The 20733-nt window shown below is 37.6% G+C and overlaps 1 pseudogene; it reads right to left on the bottom strand.

Annotated features, from left to right (window-relative positions):
• Nucleotides 1–7094: 7094 nt before the first annotated feature.
• Nucleotides 7095–10700, bottom strand: LOC113187413 (prohibitin-2 pseudogene; annotated as a pseudogene).
• Between the last annotated feature and the right edge of the window lie 10033 nt (nt 10701–20733).

Raw genomic sequence — 20733 nt, 5'->3', positions numbered from 1 at the left:
TCTAAATGTGACCTGATTTTTCTCTTTTGTATTTTTTAATATTCTCTCCTTATTTTGCATGTTAGGATTTTTTTATATGATGTGTCTTGGAGAACTCTCTTCTGACCTGGTCTACCTGAGGTCCTGCATGACTCCTGATATGTGAAAGGTTTTCTGGGAGTATCTCATTGAAATGTTGGTAATGCCTTTAGCCTGTTTCTCCATGTTCTTTTCTATCACCAAATCTCTCAGGTTTGGTCTTTTGATGTTGTCCCAAAGTTCTGGCATTCTTATTATGTTCTATCATTTGTTCCTCTTTATTGCATAAAGTGTACTCAAGTTCATGTACTCTGTCTTCAAGGCCTGAAATTATATTTTCTATAGAATCAATGCATTGGTGATATTTTCAACTGATTCACTGGATCTTTCATTTCCAGGATTTCTGTTTGGATTTTTTCAAATATTTCTATTTCTCTATTATATGGTCTTTAATATCCTGCATTTTCTCTCAATTCATTCTTTAGATCTTCTTTTGGTTCATTGAACATTTTAATAATCATTTTTATAATCTTTTAGAGTTTCATTATCTTTCCTATGTGGTATTTTTTGTTAGGGGATTGTGAATTTTGGGGGGAGATTTGCCTTTTTCCTCATGTTTTTAGAGATCATGGACTTGCACATCAATTAAGATGTATTCCCTGTCCTCCACATATGTCCTGATGTATGTAGTTCTTTATTTTTCTAGAATTTCTGTTTTTTATTTATTTATTTATTTATTTATTTATTTATTTATTTATTTATTTATTGTGGGTAGATGTCCAGTGGTGGAACCATTTTGTATGAAGTGAGATTCACTGTTTCTCCATTGAGTTGCATTTCTCAGCAGCAGAATCTCTACTCTGTGATGTTTACTTTCCCTTATCACTGTCCAGTCTCTCCTAGAGGGAGGCAGGAATAGATCTAATGTCAGCAACAGATGTACTACCTTAAGAGGAACAAGTCTACTTTTATATCTACAATACAAATTTCCACCTATATAGGAATGCTGAGGTGAGCATTTTACATCAATTCTAACAATAAAAACTGAACTAGATCAGACTTTCAATATCAGATGTTTACTATATTATTTACTCCATATTAATACAATGTACTACTAATCAATCGCACAAGATGAATGTAGTGGGAATTACATAAACTACATGATTCTATTTTTTGGTGGATTATAGTTTCTCAAGTAAAGATAAAATTGGGTGGGGAATAAAGAGAAAATTTGAAATTTTTTAAAAAGTGATCAGAGGAGATAGGAGATCGGTGGAAGGTAGAACATGTTGACTATAAAAAGAGAGAATAAAAAATTAACAATTTAATAAAACAAAGGGAAAGTGGGAAGAGTAATATTTGTTCGTTAATCAATGAGAGTGAAATGGGAGAGATGAGGGACAAGAATCAAAGTATGAACAAACAGCAATTGTAAGATCAACACAACTTGAACCATGTGTAACTGAAACTCACCTAAGTCAAACTGAGTTGAAATAATAAACAAGTTCAGAAAAAAGTAATTAATGTGAACATAAAGTCATGGGAATATACAATTTTTTTTCAAACCTATCTGGGCAATAAGAAAACTCACCACACCCACATCCACATACATGAAGTCATCTGTAATGAAAAATGTAAAAAAAAAATACTGTAAGATTAAATGATGTTTAATTTTTTAAAAAACTGAAATTCAAAAAAGAATAAAAACTAAATATGGACTGGGAGTTTGAAGGAAAAAACAAAATAAGGAAAAATAAAATATTAGAGGAAAAAACGGAGAAAATCTTAGGGAGAAATAAAGGGTCTATTTATGGCTGAGGTGATCAAAATTGTTAACAGGGATGGATTTTCATTCTTGTTATTTATTTTTTGTTTTTAACACTTGTATTCTGGGCTGGGGGTCATTAATGTCAATGCCTTTGTGTTCTTCACTCAGTTGTCAACCTTGTGGCTCTAAAAGAAAAAAAAAATGGGTATAGTAGATCTCAGCCTCCAGTCTCCCAGTTAAGGGTGGAACAGAACAATTTGGGTGCTGAAAAACTGTGTATTTCTCTAGCAGGGGGAGTGCAGAGTTCTAAACTGAGAGCTCCAATATTTGGGGTTCAGTCTTGACCAAACCATGGAATTTTGTGGGTGCATGTTTGAGATTTGATCTGTATCCTCTACTGTTGAAGAGATGCTAATCTCTGCATGATGTCTATAACTTAGGCCTCTGGTAAAATCCACGTTTAAGGTGTAGGAATTTAATTAACCCTCACAGCTTTCTTCTTCACTGCTATAAATATCAAAGGCCAGGTATCTTCCTGGAGTGCATATATTCCTGTGTATCCACTAAGGCATCCTGCAATAGTTCTTATGTAACGCTAGCAACAAAGTAGCTTTATCCTCTGATATTGGAAGCCTGTGTGGTCCAGATACAGTTTTATTTGTGTCTATTTCAGTCTCTTTGGTTCAGGTATCCTCTGGGAATTTTTTTGTTGACTGTTTTGCAACTTCCTTTATGAGTTCCCTCTCAACCGTCTCTGCTTGCATCCATCCTATACTGCAAACCGGCTGCTTTCTGTGCCTGGGAGCATTTTCCACACCCAGGGGTGATTTCTACTCCTGGAGTGAGTGATGTTGGGGTTTGCTTATCCTGAGCTGCTTTCTCTACTGATTCTGTATCCATTAAAACCAGCTTTCCTTTCTAATCCCCAGGTTTTCCCAAATCAATTTTTCTTTCTTTCTTTTTTTTTTTTTTTTTTTTTTTTTTTTTTATCTGCAAACAACACTGTGTCCTTTGTGCTCAAGCCTCCCTTAAACTTCTACCACGGGTGACCAAACTTGGGCATCAGTAATATTTTATTTCATATATTATATTCAATTTTCTGACTTTTCCATGTCTATATGGTTTCTTTTACAGTCCAATATTAGGTTTCAGTGAGTTCCCTTAGTTACTCACCTCCCTCAGAAGCCATCTTCCACTTTATAGGTCTGCCGTTGAGGCACTGCTGGGGAAGTGCATTTTTCCTCTAGGCTGCCATCTTCTTTACCTTAGTTTATTTTTAAACAGGCTCAAAGGACAAAGCCTTCAGGCCATCATTTTTGTCTCACTTCAGTTCAACCCTGAATTCCCCACCATGTTGAGGGCTTCTGCATTTGATCTTTTCTGGCAGAGGTTCAGAAATCCAGATCTCTTATCTCCACCTGAGACTCTCTGTTTGGCTAAAATAGGAACCATCCCAGTGACTTGGGAGGCTGAAGCAGGAGGTTTTCACGTTTGAGGGCAGCCTCAGCAACTTAGCACACCCTTTTGATTGGGTAGTGTTCCCAGTCCAATTTCTACTCTGTGTCAGCTCCAGATTATTACCTGCTGGTTTTGTCTAGCATGGGTTGTCCCCAGAAGTCCTGTAGGCAGGGGTGATCAGTAGCCTCACCATGGAGTGCAGAACTGGGTTTCCCTCTCCTGGAGGAATAAGAGGAGCAAGGTAAAATTTTCAATTTTGATGTAATCCAATTTATATATTTTATCTTTTGCTCCTTGTGCTTTTGGTGGTGGAGCTAAGAAATCATCACTAAATACAAAAACATAATGATATCCCTTATGTTTCCTTTTAACCATTTTATGGTATTAGCACTTATGTTTTGGGTTCCTTTGGTTTAAACTTTTATGTCTCCTGTGTCAAGTTGGGGCCCAATTATATTCCAGTTAACTGCTTCATTTGCAGAAGAGGTTTTTGTTTCCCCACCCTTGACACCCTTGGGCAAATTCAATTGGCCATAAAAGTGTGGATCGATTTACGGATTCTTAATTTTATTATACTGGTCTGTACGTCTTAGTTCTATTACATTGGTCTATATCTTGATGTCAGTACCACACAGTTTTGAATAATTTAGCTTTGTGGTAAGTGCTGAAACTGAGAAATGCATAATCCTTTGAATCTTTTTCTCTTTTTATCCCAATATTGCTTTGCTGAGTCAGAGTCCTTTGAAAATACATATAAATTGGTGGGTTGACATTTCCATTTCCACTAATGTGTCACTGAATATTTGATAGGGATAGTATTGAAGCTGCAAATACTTTGTATAGTATCGACACCAATATAATTCTTTCCATCCATGAAGAAGAGCTGTCTTTTTAGATTTTCTTTGTTTTAGCTATTCTCTCTATGTTAAACCTAGAAGTCTTTCATGTCCACTGTTAGACTTATTCCTAGATATTATTTCCTTTTGGATGCTCTGTACTGGAATTAATTTAACTTTCAGATTCTTCACTGCTGCATCTGAAACAGATAATTAATACTTTGTGCACTGATCTGATACCACAAACTTTGACAAATTTATTCTTATCCTTCAAATTTAGTTTTTCTTCTTCCTTTCCAATTTGAATAATTTTCATTTATTTTGACTAATGGCTCTGGATAGAACATTTAATATAATGTTGAATTGCACTGATTAAAATGGTTTCCTTATCTTCTTCTTAGAGGGAAAGATTTCAATCTTTACCACCAACCTGTCAGCTCTGGGATTTTCAGAAATGCTCTTCATCACATTGGGGATATTTCCTTATATTCTTGGTTTTATTAGGTTTTTGTCTTTAACCCATGAGAAACCTGTTGGGTTTCACCTGTTTTTATGCTTCAATTTGTATGGCTATGTTTTTTTTCAACATTCTATTAATGTAGTTCATTACATTGATTTATTTTTTTTAATTTTGAATAATTTTTACATATCTGAGATAATCTCATTTGGTTATACTGTAAAATCCTTTCAATATGGTATTGATTTTGGTTCATAGTATCTTGTTAAGAATTTTTGCATCGATATTTATAAGAAATATTGATTTATTATTTATTTTCTCATTATATTATTTTACTTGGATACCAATGTTATGCTGGCCTTATTAGGGAATATTCTCTTCTGATATATTTGTCGTTTTTGGAAGAGTTTGAGAAGTATTGGTATAAGTCTTAGAAAAATAATGGTAGAGTTCACCAATGAGTCCATCTTTTGAATATGTTATTGTTTCTTTCTTATTAGCGTTCTAATTCCTTTTTCTTTGGATAAAGTGAACACAGGGTTTCTTTGGACCATTTACTTGTATCATGAGCCTTTCCTGTTGTTAGTCACCTGATCTCTTGGTATAGAAATATGAAGAATAAAGAAAGCCTAGAGAACTCAGTATTGCATTCTTCTTCAGTTCTTTATGTCCCCTTTTAGTCTGTTTGCTCTATGACAATTTTATGACATTTGTTTTGCTATTTATTTTCCAAGAACTTGAAATGTCCTAGCAAGAGAGATTATATACCTACTCCATCTTCCCCAAAGTAAAAGTTCTAAATTTGTTTTTAATTTCATAAACTTATTTTTTTTCCAGTCTTCTCATGAATTTTTCTATTAAAATTCCTCATTTTTTTCACCAATTAGTTTTATCTCTTTCTCATAATTTACGAATGTAATTAATAACATTTAATAACTATTTTTCTTGGTCATGAGTGTGTTCCTACTTCACATGTAGTTTCTTGACCTATGTATAAAACAACAGAGTCATTATTTTGCCATTGGGTATAAAACACTCCAGTTGTGATTGACAGTGGGTACCTGAGAAGACATCCTGTAGTCTCTGACAGGCAGTGCAGGTAACAGGTTGACCTCTTGAGCTTTTCACAAGTTGAACTGGGTGTTGACATCCAAGTTGCAGCCTTAGAAGGTCCCCTTACAATTTGGTTCTAAATGCTCTGAAGGGACAGTGAGAATCCTCCCTCAGAACCAAGGGTTTTTGTCCAAGTTTCTGGAAATCCTTTGAGTCTCATAGATTTACAGATCACAATTCTGCCCTAGCACTGCTGCTGCTAAGGTTAATCTTTTAAAGACATATTTATCAGGGGTCAAACTGAGGAAGACCTTGGTTTTCATCTTTGCTTTTAGGTCAATCAGCCCTTTCCTCTATCAGTGTCAAGTCCAAGGATACCACAAGGTGGTGAGATTTCTGTTGACGTTGTAATCCTCTTCCCAGATTTTGTTTGTTCACAGCAAACGTTTCAAATGGGAGATTTGGATGACAGGAATGTTTTTAGTTTGGTATCTGGAACCACAAATTTGTTAATCTACTGCAGTTGAAATTCTTGCTCTAGCCAAGTTTCCTTAAACCATGTTTTCTCTTGTACTTACTTGTATTCAGAGCAGGTGTGAAAGGCGAGTGACTCACCCGAGATGGAGATTCAACCAAGAGATTATATTGGGGGGCTGCCCGAAGGAGAGGCAGAGAGCAGAGAGAGGAGAGGAGGAGGGCAGAGAGAGAGAGAAAGAGAGAGGAGAAAAAGAAGAGGAAGAGGACAGAGAGTAGAGAGGAAGAAGAAGAGGAGGGCAGAGAGAGAGCATGTGCTTACAAGTTTTGGCTTAAGAAGGGTTGCATAGGGAACGTCTAGGGTGCTGATTGGCAGGGTGACTCAGGAACAGCCAGCAGACACTGTGTCCTGCGGGGATTGGTCGAGAAAACCTTTGAATTTGGCGCTCTTCTTTGGTTTGGCGCCCTTCAGAGAGGAGGGGGGAGGGGTAAGGGATTCCATGATGTTCTCTGAGAAGGGGGAGTCTCCCACACATCCAACAAGGTGTTCATACCCAAGTATGAAAGTAGCCATGCTTTGCTTATCCATATAGGTTTATATAATTTTTCTCCAGAGTGTGTTGAATGGTCTTGTGTTTGATACACTGCAGAAATCAAAATGATTGTAGGTTAGCCTGGAAGTTCCCTTTATCTAAGGCCCATCCTGTTTTCAAAATGCACCTTCTTTACCTTATTTTTCTTTTTTTTTTTTTTTTGGTCTTAAATAATAAAAAAAAATTATTGAGAATTCCTGGTATGGCGGTTATCTCCTCAATTGCTTTTCCAACTCCCCTGGCCAACACTGGGAGGAGAAAAGGCATTCCCCTAAAAGGGTTCATCTTCAGTCCTCCTTAATCCCAAAGGACTCAAAAGTATGCACGGAGAGGGGACCAGCACATGTTGGGGTGTACTGGACCCCTAGCGATTCCTCAAAACCTGGAGGAGAAACACTTCTGCTTCCTCCCTGGAGGTGGAGTTCTGCTCATGGGTCTCATTTCTTACCCTTGATGAGACTGCCACTTCCCTGGGTAAAATTTTCATCCTGTAAGTTCAGCACAAAGGTTCCAGGCGGTGAGGTAGATACTGTTTTGTTTGGGAAGTGATGATTGCCTAGGAGACCTTCTGGGTTGCCCTTATCTTGAGACGCTTGATGTAGCCAGGCTTCTCCAAGTATCTTGGCAGTCTCCGCCTCATCCTCAGCCTGCAGGATCTTCTTCCATTGTTTCTGTTTCTCTTTTCCCACCCAAAACTGGGTAAGCTGGGCCTCCTGCTGATTGTTTGGCTCCCACAGCAGGTTCACACTCCTGGCTAAAGCTCAGAGCTAAGCTCAGCTCCTTGATGGCTGCATCATCCAGGAGGAAGCTGAAATCCTTGGCCCGCTGGGGGGTCAGTTGTGACACCCTGAACTTGGCCACCACTCTCCTGAGCACCATTGACAATGGATGGCAATACTTGTTGGTCACAGTTTAGCCCTTGGTGCTGGTACACACCGGGAGCTCTTGCGCATTGGGTCCAGACAGCAGGCACAGGCAGATGTTCGTCATCTGCAGGCCTTTGGAACCTTTGGTGGAGGAGATTTTTCGGGTTCTGCCTTGCATGCCGTAGATAATGGGGTACTGGAACCAGGGAATCCTGAAATGGAGGCCCTCAGCCAGGATGCTGTCCTGCCTTCCACAATGAGCATGGATTCGCGGGCGGCAGAGGCCACAGTGCAGGTCCCCAAAAGCAGCTCAGCGCCATGCCCCAGAGCCCTGGTGGGCAAGTGTCCCGCTATGTTCTGGGCCATAGTTGATTGTGAGGGCTGCGGCACCAGAGGTCAGGAGCGGGTGCCCACCCATGTCTACCCGAGTCCAGTTTGTAGATCACAACCAGCACAGGAGGACTGAGAACAGCAAGGTTGGCAGGAGTCAAAATGCACCCTCTATTGTTTGTGTAAAGCACTGTTTGTCAATCACAAGATTTTGGATAAGTTTACTAGGGTTTAGGATTAGGACACAAGAGGCCTGCAGCTAATCTGTACTCTTCCTGGGCCCCTTCCTTGAGGTATAAATGTTTAACTAATATTTTAAAAAGTCCATGATCCTAGACCTGACTTGTAGAATTCTGTGTGCCACAATGTTCAGTTAGCAAGACAATCTTCAAACTGACCAGTAAATGGAAATGAGAACTTGGTGCTAAGGAACGAAAAACAGGGTTCATATATATGAATGAAAGCTTAAAACACTAAGACAAAGAAAACTTATGCACAGAAGTTTTAAATTCTGTATCCTTTTCAAAGTGTAATATTTGCATGACTTATTACTGTATTATTAAAAATAACAGTGACAGTGACAAATGGCAATGGAATGTATATATTAAGAATGATGAAAATGTAAGTAGTGGGAAGACCCAAAAGGAAATATTTGTGTCCTTGAATCTTAAAATGAAATGGAAAGTTTTAATAACAGTATTTTAAAATCTTTTACTTAATTGCTTAATTATTGCAAAATTAAGTAACTAGTTATACCCCTAGTTACTTAATTTTGCATTAATGTCAAATAATAAGTAACAAAATATAGTCCCTAAATAAATTTTCTTGATTTATATTAAATTGAGTATAGATTCAGAGTAATTAATGTTTTAACATAACATAATAAGAATTAATATTCATGATTATTATTTAAAGCTTATAAAATCCAGAATAATCAGAGCAATGTTTATACCCAGGATAGTTGTTATGGGTTGAACTGTTTCTCCAATATTTATATATTTAAGGCCTAACCACTGACACTTTAGAATGCTACTGTCTATGGAGCTAGGACTTTTAAAGTGGTCATTTAAAGTGACTCCCTTAAGAAATGCTTTAATCTCAACTAACTCCTGTACTTTTGAGAAGAGGAGCTTTAGGACAGACAGAGAGACATGCAGACAATCAACCATGTAAAGAGGCCAAAAGAAGAGGCCATCTTGCAGAGTCTCTGAGGAAACCAAACCTACCACTCCTTATCTTAGACTTCCAGCCTCCAGAGTAGTAAGAAAATACATTTCTCTGGTTAAGGACAAAGTCTGAGATGTTTTTCTATGGCATCTCTAGAAAACTAATACTAAACTAATATTTAATGTATTTTCTTATTTTAAAAAGGGGATTTTCTTGACATAAAACCAACCCATTCCTATTATATTAAAAAAATAAATATAGGGTAAGAGAGCATTCATATTTAAATATTGGTAACATTTTTATATAAATCCTTCCAGATTATAACCATTCAGATATTCATATAACTCTGTAACCATTTATATGTATATGTATGTATATTTGTATGAGAGAATTTTTTTGTATTTTTTTGTAATTTTTTTGAAACACCTATATTGTTACACATTTTATGCTATATTGCACAATGGCATTATACATCTCATATTCATAGTTTATATAAAGTAATATCAACAAATAAATATTTATAATCTGTTCTAATTTCAATACATGCTGTTGAATAACCATAATTTTATTTATTTATTTTTGGTGCTAGGGATTGAATCCAGGGACTTGCACATAGTGGGCAAGCATTCCACCATTGAGTTATACCCCTAGTTACTTTTATTTTATTTTCAAACATGGTCTTACTAAATTTCCCAGGCTTGGCTTGAACTTGCAAATCTCCCGTCACAGGCTCTCAGGTGTCTGGGATTATAGTTGTGCTCTCCGGCACCCAGCTTGAATACCATAATTTTAAAACCAGTTTCTTGCTGTTGGAAACTAGGACTTACTTATTCAACATCTCACTTTCTCAGCAAAAGTGTAACAAATGTAATTTTGCGTATATTTGCCATACTTTTTCAACAATGAATAAATTTCTGGGAGTGAAAGTATTGGGGCAAAAGTAATGAATATTTTAAAGTCTTTTGATATGTACTCCCACAGTGCTTTTCAGAAAATATGCACCCAATTATGCCTCCCTTCGAAGTGGTGCATTTCATTTAAAAAAGTCTCTTAAATATAGTAAAGCATCTATGTTACCTATAGCACTGTTTAGTGAACAAAATTTTTGTTATGCAGGACCAATTCTCTCTTTTGCAGGTAAATTACTTTACCAAACTATCTTATTAAATTTATTGAATTATATTTTCTTTTTTTAGATTTTTAGAGATCACAAACCTGTTGTTAATACTTATCCCCAATCCAGTTTCTCCAATAGGATTTAAAAAAATTATTTAATGAATTTGCTTTCTTTAATCTTTTGGTATTTAGCTATTTGTGTGTTTTCCATTTTCTTTCATCAATTTGTGATTAAATGCATTTTTCCATCCACAGGTGTATTTTACTCTTTTATTATTTCCTAAGGACAATTATAATCACATTTTGTTTTAGAACATCTATTTCCTTTGGCAATATATGCATTCTCTCTTGACTATTACTGATATATTCTTTGATTCTACTTGGTTCCATCTTCAGATATGTCTGATGATTTAACCAAATCCATGGTAATATGAAAGCCCTGTGGTTCTTTTTCTTTTTCCCTAGTCTTATTCTCCTAAAAAATATCATATATGTCTAAATCTATTTTCTTGTGCAACTCTTAAACAATTTGCAGTTTTAATTTTACTTACATCGTTTGCCCATGTCATCACCAACTTCTTACATCATTTTTCACATAAAGATATCTAATCCATCTGTGTAGCTGATCTTCTCCCCAAGGAACACAAATTTGCCTTTACAAATAGTATTGGAAATAAGTAGACATTCTATCTAGTTTAACAGTGAGAGTGTGTACTGGACAATCATCTTCTTCTGCGATTTGCAACAGCCAAACTTTATGTATAACATTCACTTAAAAATTGATAAAGTTAATAAATATTAACACACAAAGGATGAATAATATAGGGTCTTTAATCAGATAACATTTTCCTCTTTCCACATTTTTGAGTCAAGTGGAGCTACTTCAACTCTCTGGATCTTACACTTTGATCAAATATAAGAGTTTTAAAGACACTGGCTTTGATAGGGGATATATCCCAGAGACGCAGAGTGGTGGAGACAGTGTTTAGAGAACAGGGCTTAGCTTCTTTCCCCCCATGGAAATATTTCTTCTTAAAAACATAGACATTTGCATTGATACTTCCATCACAGTAATGTGAGCTTTCAACATAGTAGGGCTTGGGTGAGACATTAGTATTTCTAGTGAGGTGGTTAGTTATCAGCAAGCCAACATTTCCCCTAGAACAAGGAGAAAAACTGGATTAATTAAAAAAAAAAATCACACCATAAAGTTATCAGAAAGCCACAGACAACAACAAGAACTGGAGGGAATAAAATTCCAGAGAGAAGGAAAGTTTCAGGAGTGATGTGAAGATCAACAGCTTCTTTCCTTCCTGGTGTATCTGCAGAGACTGAACCAGACCCTAGCACAGCTAGAAAGATGTGCCCCCACAATTCCTAGAAGCACTTTGGAGCCAGTATAACTAAGGTGAAAGTTTAAGAAGCCTCACACCCAAGTATCACTGCAACCTGCTCGGAGATTTAACAGTTCTCTGAAAGCAGGCCATGGGTTGTTGAGAGCCACAGCCCAGTCAGGATGGCACCTAGCATTTTGCCAGAAGGAGTGGTTGAGAGGTGATGCCAGCGACCCATTAAGATGATGATAATTAAGTTAAGCTGTGTATAATTGCTGGATGATGCTGGATTGAGACAGGCTGTGTATTTAGTTGTATATAGACCCCTGCTGTCCAACAATAGGGCGCCCACTACTTTTGGGTTCTCCCGAGTTCCAGTTGAGTTCCGGTTGAGCTCTCACGGGGATTCCTGGAGAGTTCTCTTTGGTTGGAAAAGTTCTGGGGAGGGAATTCCAGTTGGTGTGAGGAGTTCCTGGAAGGGCCACGTGGGTGGCGTTCGCGTGAGTTAGGAAATAAAGTTTGTTCCTGCTTGAGTGGCTCGTGATTTGTGCCCAGCCAGACTGCGGCAATGGGTGGGTTACGAAAATTAGAAATTATAAGAAATAAAGACAAACACTGAATTATAAAGAAGAAGCAGGACTCAATGGGTGAACCATCCCTGGTGGGGTCTGGTCTCTAACAATCAGCAAGATTCTGCGTGTTTTATTATATAAGCAAAAACATCAAGAGGATTTATTAGGAGAAAGGTTCTTCAAGGTAAACAAAAGTGAGGTTGAGCAGGGACAGGCTAATTGGGGCTTTTCTTCTTGCACAATATCTTCCCTGTGTCCCGGCAGCTGGCATTTCAAGATTATTGAGTGCGCCCATATTTCTTCTACCCCGGGGGCAGCAGGCATTTGAACTCAACACCATCGAACCCCCAAATTTCCATGTCAGACATGGGATCTACCCCACTGACAATGGCCAGCCACCTGAGAATGGGTGTTTCTCTCAGCACCCTCCTCACATGGGAAGATTCCCAGAAGCAGTGTCTTGCTGTCAGGGGCTCGGGAGTTCAAAGCTCCTGACACCCAAGTCTGTAGGCAAGTCTGTTATCCTCTAAGATGCTATTGAACTTAAAAGTTGGAGAGGGCAGGATATTGAAAAGGTGAGTCCAACTTTGGACAGAACAAGCATAGTATCTTCAGTCTTGGATACAAAGACTTCCCAATGTGATGGCTCTGAGAACATGAGTGTTTTTTTGTTTTGTTTTGTTTTAAGATGCTTTCTAGAGCACTATACCACTGAAAAACTTCTCTCCAACGTGAAGGAAAATGAAGCTACATTTAGCTGTCATGTCTTTAAAAGGAAATAGTTTAAAACAATTTTCTAAAACAAATGGTAATCTATACCAGCAACCCCACTATTTACTGGTAGACTAGTACTTCTTGTACTCTAAATTCTCACATTAAAAATGAAACAGAACAAATACAAGGATAGGAAAGTTATGTCTGATTAATTCTACTTCCTCCTCCTTATTCCCCTCTCTGTTCTTTTCCCTTCCCCCTAATTCAATTCTTCCCCTCCCCAACTTCCTTTGTGGACATATCAGAGACAACATTTGGCCTTTGTTTTTTGGGACTGGTTTATTTCACTTTGCATGATATTCCCCAGTTCCATTCATTTACTAAAAAGTGCATAATTTCATTCTTGTTTATGGCTGAGTAATATTCCATGGTGTATACATATCACAGAAAATGTAGATATGGAAAATATCACTCCCATTATGGTTTCAGAAAAATGAATCAGTTGTTAAAAATTTTGTGGTAATTGAATTGTTGAATTTCATTATCTATCAAATCTTCAGTTCCTCTTAAAGGCTTGTGACTGTCATAGATCTTATTATCCGGATATTGGAATTTAATGCTAAATCATAAGAGGTAAAGCTTGGTAAATTCTAGAATTTTTCAATTTGATTCAATTTTACTAAATGATTGTGATGAAAATAGCAAGAAAATGACATGTTTATTATCTAATAAAGAATGGATAATTTTGCTTTAAAAAATAAATAAACAAAACCATGTTTTAGTGGTGCCAGAACAACAATAACAACATCAAAAAACAAGGCACACAAATTAAAAAAAAATGCACACTTCAAAATATGTGGTTCATAAGTGAGGAATAATAATTATAAAGGCAAAGAAATTTTAAAAATAAAAATAACCAATGAGAAATTAGCTGTAAGTGAGAAACTGATGTGACTCCATTTTTGAGAAACCAGCTTCTACCTCAAGGCCTATCCAAAGGGATGGGGGTGTGACCCTTGTCCTTGGAAAAACCCACAGCATGCTCCTAGGCACATAGCCACCCTGCTGAATTGTTTAACAGGAGAGATCTGCAGCGCCAGGTGTCCCTGACTCAGTTACACTAGATGAGGACTCGTAGCAACCCCCTAGCAACCACCAATCAGCATGAGACAGGGAAAATACCTGAAATACCAAGCGACCCTCCCAGTAGTTTCCAAACCATGTAGTTTAGCAGGTACACCCCTCTAAACCAATCAGTTCAAATGTATCCCCCTCTTGAACTAACCAATCACCCTTACCCAACTTGTTCCCACCAGTGAATGTGCTAATCAACGTTAAGGATTGTTGTTTGATTTTCCCGAGATGGTGTGAAATGATTTGCTGTGTGACACATAGAGTATCCCCCCAAAACCTATCAATCCTCACTGAACTAAGGGCCAGGACTCCTTGGGACTGCTGCTTCGGAATGGGTTGTGAGTCCAGGCTGGAACTTGCAAGTCTTCATCTCAGCATATATCAGTATAACATTATTTTCTAGTAACTTTTTTTAACCTCGAAATCTACTTTGTCTAATATTAGCAGAGGTACAAACGTTTCCTTTTGGTTATTGCTTACGTAATGCCAGATTCATGGGACCCCGATAGACCTCCAGGAGCCGAATCGGATGCAATCACACAAGACTTACAAAATAGAAATCTGGTGTGAAGATTAATTTTATGCATCTACTTAACTGGACTAAGCAATACCCAGCTATGTAAACCATTATTTCTGGCTGCATCTGTGAGTAATGTCTTCTATGGAGGACATTAGTATTTGTGTCTGGGGACTGAGTAAGTACAATCTTTATCACAGTGGGGGGCCCTCAGCTAATCCTTCAAGGCTTGAATAGAACAAAAAGAGGAGGAAGAGTGGCTTTGCTCTCTCTGCTGGAACTTAGACATGCATTTTCCTCTGCCTTGGGACAGAGGTGCCTTCTGGGGCCTCTGGACTCAGACCAGCAGTTTCATCTTTGCTTTCCTGGTTTTCCTGCCTTTGAGTTGGGATTAGAAGGACAGCATCAGCTTTCCTGAGCCTCTAGTGTGCGGACAGCAGGTTGTGGAACATCTCAGTCGAAATGATAATGACAGCCAATTTCAATAATAATGTTTCTTTCTGTATTTGTAATGTATTGTGTTGCTCTGTTTCTCTGGGAAATCCTGACGAATACATAGGACAAAACAAGAAAGTGGAGGAAGATATTTAAAAATGTATATGATAGACGCACCAGAAAGTGGACCAATATCCATCCATGCTAAATACAGAGGCCTTCAAAACAAAAAGACCAAGTGAAGTGAGGAAAGAGGAAGAGTCATTTCATAGTAGAATGCACCTCCATTGACATTATGTATGTTAAGAAGGAATTCAACTTCATCAGTCTCAAGATTTTTCAAATCAAAACACATTCTGATACCGATAGATACTCCTGGTTATCGGTGACGAACTTCTGCTCCCTCACATGTTGAAGTGTGAACATTAGAGAAGCAGCCCAGGGAAGCCTATAAAGCAGGGTTTATTTAAAAATGGTTAACATAGACTTCTCCTGGGAGGGAGAAAGGGGCCATAGCTGGTATCCTGGATTCCCAAGAAGTGAGGGATCTGCTCTTTTTATGTGTCCTGGGCTTCCTTTGTTCTCCTGCCTCTTCCCCTTATCTTTCTCCTTCCTACATAAGCGACTAGATATTTAACTAGGACTAGGAAATGCTCAGTGGGATGGCCAAAAGGTGGGAAACAGGTGGGCTGAAGGGAAGGGCAGCATGGAGCAGCCAAGGACACATTAATAACCTTAAAGCTCCTGGGCAGCAGGTTGGAGCAGGGGCAGGTTCTTGATAAGGGTGGAGGAAGGGCTCTGAAGGAATTAACATTCAATCCCTCATGTTCTGAAACTTAACAAAGATAACATGGATAGGTAAAATAAGGTACACCTGTTCAAGGCCACTGCTATTCTTCTGTAATTCTGTACCCATTTTAAAATAAATTGGTCTCTACTAACTTGCAGTGTGTGTGTGTGTGTGTGTGCACATGATGTATTCTCTTACCAATCCTTGACAACATTTCAGATGTTGCAGTAACTGCTTAGGGCCCGACTCCATAATGACAAGCATCAACCAGCTCAGGTTTCTGTTCCTGCAAATGCAATGAGCATTCTGGTTGTGTTCTTATCTCAGGCAAATATTAAAATGTAAGTAGGTGAGAGTCAAAGAAAGAACTCTAGAACACTTCACTGGTGACCTCATGAGAGGTCATATAAATCCAATAATGTACTCTTGCAAAACTCTGTGCACCCACTCACTAATTCATTCAGTAGCAATAAAATAAAATGACAAAATAGATTTTAAAAATTAAATATTATCTTCCCTGTCCTATTAATGTGCAATTTTAGTGTGTTAGAAAGATTAAGCAGCATGGTAGGAAGTTGTTTTTTTTTTTTTTTTTAAAGAAACGTAAAATACAATATTTCACTTTCTCTTTTTTAGTGCCACATAAAAATTTAGATAAAATACTTCCTAAGAACAGAATGTGATAGTGCTTTTATTGCTCACCTGAAGAAATTCCGTTTACAGAAAGTCCTTGTGGAAATGACAAATATCATGATGTCCTTATTGGTGATTTATGCAAGGCCGTTTTCTGGGTGGCCATGAACTAACCCAGTTCTCCTTCCCTTCTCATCTGCAATTTTCAGGAATAGTAAGTAGAGTGGGCTGGGATGGCAACATTTTGAGACAGCAGGAAACTGGTTAGGATGGCCCAGGTCCTGTTCCAATCACTCTCTAGAAACAGAATGTCCTTCCACATCTTAGCCCACATGCTCAGATTGACCCCAGGTATAAAAGCCAGAATGGGCTGCCTCTCAGGGTCTCTCAGCTGCTGCCCAGGTAGATGGAATCTCAATTGTTTATGTCCTCAATTTTGCACTGCACTATCATTCTGCCACTTTGAACAGCCATTTCCCTCTAAAATGGGTCAACTCCAATGAAGAACATGCATCCTGACTGAATCTGTGCTAGAATGATTGTGGGTTTTGTTGTTGTTTTGGTGCTAGAATGTTTAAAGGCAGAGGAAGCTATCCCTTCCTCCTCAGGAGAACAATAAGGTTTGGCAGGAGTTTCTTGGAGTAGCAATTTGGAATAAAAATCCAAATTATGATGAACAAAGCCAAGGACCTGCCAGAGTCATGTCCTGCCACACACTTATCAACTTTGGCAGCCCTATATGCAGGTTGCTAGCTGTCCAGTAGAACTGTTCAAAAGAGTATAGTGGACTGCAGAGCTAAACTGATTATCTCTCAATCTTATATCTTCTTCTTCTTAATAGATGTGAAACTGTGAAAATCTTGAAAAATAAGTTTCTCCTTACCTCCTTCTTTTTTTCATTTTCTTTTTTCTTCTCTCTTCCCTTCTTCTTCCCCCTCCCCTCCCCTCCCCTTACCTCTTGATTTCCCTCCCTGTTTTTTACCCTCCTTTCTTTCTTTTCTTTCCTTGTTTTTTTTTTTTTTAATCATTTTTAGTATCAAGGATTGAATCCAGATTTGCTTAACCACTGAGCCACATTTTCAGCTCTTACAATTTTTTGTTTTGAGACAGGATCTCACTAAGTTGCTTAGGGACTTGCTAAACTGCCCAGGCTGGCTCTAAACTCAATGATCTTTCTGCCTTGGCCTCCTGGGTGCTGGGATTACAAACTGTGGGCCACCACACCCAGTTTACCTGTTTCTTTGTCAACCAACAACAATAAAGAAGTGAACTTACTTCATAGGAATGTTTTTCGGACAAGTTTCTACCTGAAATGTAATTAGTGCAATTGCTTGGAGTATGTTTTTAGTGTCCCTGAATAAGGAATCCTGGAATATTTTTATTTAAGGGAAGATTAGCTCTCCCTATAATATACAACTGTTCACTCAAGTGTGTATGATTCTACATGGCCATGTGACTACCCCCAAAAAAACAAAACAAAACAAACAAACAAACAACAACAACAACAACAACAACAACAATTCCTCATTCCAGAAAGTTACCTGGGCCCCTTTACAGTCAATCTCCTCCTTTGGTTTGACAATAGTTTTCTTTTCTAATTCCAATCACATAAATTAGTACAATATGTTTCTTTATGATCTTAGATAGTACAACTTATACTGAGTTATATCTCATTTGCAGAATATTGAATTTACATGAAATTCTATGATGTTTACTATGTTCACAATATTTTGAACTGTCACAATTTTAGAACATTTTCCTCATCCCTCCAAAAGAAAATTTTCACCCATTCCATATTTGCCTAATGAGGTTTAGTCTGTTTCTTTTTCTTAACCCAGAGAGTCTTACTGTTCTACATTGCTTATCAAATTCCATTTTTCTTTTTTTTTGCAGTATTGGGGACAGAAGCCAGGAACTCGCACATGCCAGGCAAGCACACTACCACTAAGCTAAATTCTGACCCCTCTAAATTACATTTTTAATAGTGGAGAGTACGAAGTAGGTTAAAAGGTAGGAAGGAGGGATGGGATAAGGGAAGAACAGTGGAATTAATCTGACCTAAATTTCTTATGTACATATATGAGTATGCCACAGGGAATCTCACCATCATGTAAATCCACAAGGCACTAATTAAAAAAAACTTAAGAAAATAGCAGAAAGATCAGTAGAACAGAGGGAAGAACATAGGGGCAGGAAGAGGAGAAGGAAAAGGGAAGTAATGGCAATTGAACTGGAGCAAATTATATTCCATGCTTTTTTTTTTTTTTTTTTTTTTTTTTTTTAACCATTGAAGGATACGTAGTCTTGGAGCGCCCAATAAGCCACTTTGGAGCATTTTGCCTGTACCTGTGGCCACCAGAATTGGTGGATTTTCTAGGGAAGAGGAGGAAATGCAGTGTCCTTCTCTGTGACTGTGTCGGCAACACACCATTGATAAAGGCTCTAATACCTGGAAGAGGAACCGGTGCAACTCTTCTAGAAAATAGTGTCAAGCCAAATGTTCACAACACCAAAGATGAAACTTCTCTCCACTTTGGTGTCTCTTTGGAGAAAATATCAAAAGCAAAAAAAAAAAAAAAAAAAAAGCTTTCACTCAATGCAAATAAGGAAGCCAAAACCATGCAGAGTGTCTCTGGGCAAGATCCAGAGCTGTGTGCTTCTGGTCTATCTGTTGAGTCCTATTAAGGAGCAAAGACGACAGGGAATGGACATAGAGTAGATGTGGGACCTCTATAATGGCACAAGAGTTGGAAAAGAAAGTTGATGATGGTTAAAGTAGAAGATGCACCAGATTCCCACATGGTAGCTCAGGACTCACATGCTTCCTGCAAACACATGAAGCTTACCATCAAAATCAAATATTGTCTTCCTCGAAAAGTAAAATGGATGAAAGGAGTGTGGACACTGAAATCAGAGTTACATTTTGACATGTCATTAGCAGAAGAGCAGGAAAGGCTTGAAGGAACTGAAAATAGACAGCAACAGAGTGACTTTGAGCAATATCCAGAGGTGTGTGCTTCTTGTGTATCTTGTGAGTTCTGTCAAACACCAGAGAGTAAATGGACATGAACAGTATCCCAGGACCCACATGCTCTCTGCAAGCACATGAAGCCTACTATCATAATCAAAGATTGTTTTTTATGTAAATTAAAACAGAAGAAAGAAACAAGGACACTTAAATCAAATTCTGTTATCCGATTGACAATTTTGAATGTAGTTTCTTCATTTCAAAGAATAACAAAACCTTAAAATTGTCAGTGCTCACAGTGTTCACTATATGCAAAAAAAAAAAAATCACAAAACTGGAAAATGAACTTGGTGAACTAAAAAGGGAGTATTCTGAAGCAAAAATAGTGAAATCAGAGATTGATCAGGAAAATGTAGTACAGGAACAAAAACTCTACAATTTGAGATGTGCGTTAAAAAGGGAGGAGAAGTGAAGAAGGGGTTATCTGTTTTTTGAGCAAAATAAGGACCAGTTAAGATTATTTGTATTACAAAAAAAAATGAATACAATAAAGAAGTAAAAAAGAAACTTGAATTTCTTGTTAGAAAACTTGATACAGAATTCAATATTGCGAGAAATAAGTTTATCAGTTTTCTACTAGTGATATGACAGAGAACCAGCTATTGCATAAATATCACAGGATGAAGGATGAAATCTGTATGATGAGACTGGAAATAGATACAATAAAATACCAGAACCAGAAAAAGAAATGCCTTGATATTAATGAGATTTTAAGAGGAAAGAATGAGAACCTTCAAAGAACACACAAAACCAAATGAGGAAACACAGAAACAACATTTCAATATTATGAAGAGTTTGATATCCCAAAAGTGGAGAATGCAATGCAAAATTTTACACTGATGATTGAGAAACAAAACACAGAAAGACTGGAAAGAGAAGTCAAATCATGCCCTGCCAGACTGGCTGCTGTTCCACATCATTGTGATGAAAGTCAACCACCAAAACACACCTACAACTTGCTTTCCAAAGAGGTAAGAGACGAGGGCTTCAGTTCACAGGAAGAGAAGAATTTTGATGTATCTAACCTAAAAGTAGTGAGATTCCTTCCCAACAGTTTTCAAAAAGACTGCAATAAAAACCAGAAAGACCTAGAAAATAAGATCTGTCAGAGATACTCTCAGAGTAAGGATTTTGGTTTCAGAACAACAACAAAAAAATATATAAAAAGACACCTAAAACAAACAAAATGCCAAATGAAGGGGATGGAGCACAGGTATCAAAATGAACAAAGGAAAATGAATGAATACATCAGAGAGCAGAAATCTTTTGGAGAAGAGAGATTATCTAAACTCCAAAGTGAAATCACATTGCTTCAGCAGGAATTGCATGACCTTCATAACAAAGTTGAAAACTAAAACAAGGCAGTCATTAATATCCAAGACCAATTTTATGATATTATAAAATGATTTCAAGCCCACAGTAGAAGACACAATCTCATGG

This window comes from Urocitellus parryii, chromosome 7 (assembly GCF_045843805.1).
Source record: "Urocitellus parryii isolate mUroPar1 chromosome 7, mUroPar1.hap1, whole genome shotgun sequence".
Taxonomy (NCBI): domain Eukaryota; kingdom Metazoa; phylum Chordata; class Mammalia; order Rodentia; family Sciuridae; genus Urocitellus; species Urocitellus parryii.
The sequence above is the reverse complement of the archived record's forward strand: the minus strand, read 5'-3'. Positions and strand labels throughout refer to the sequence as shown.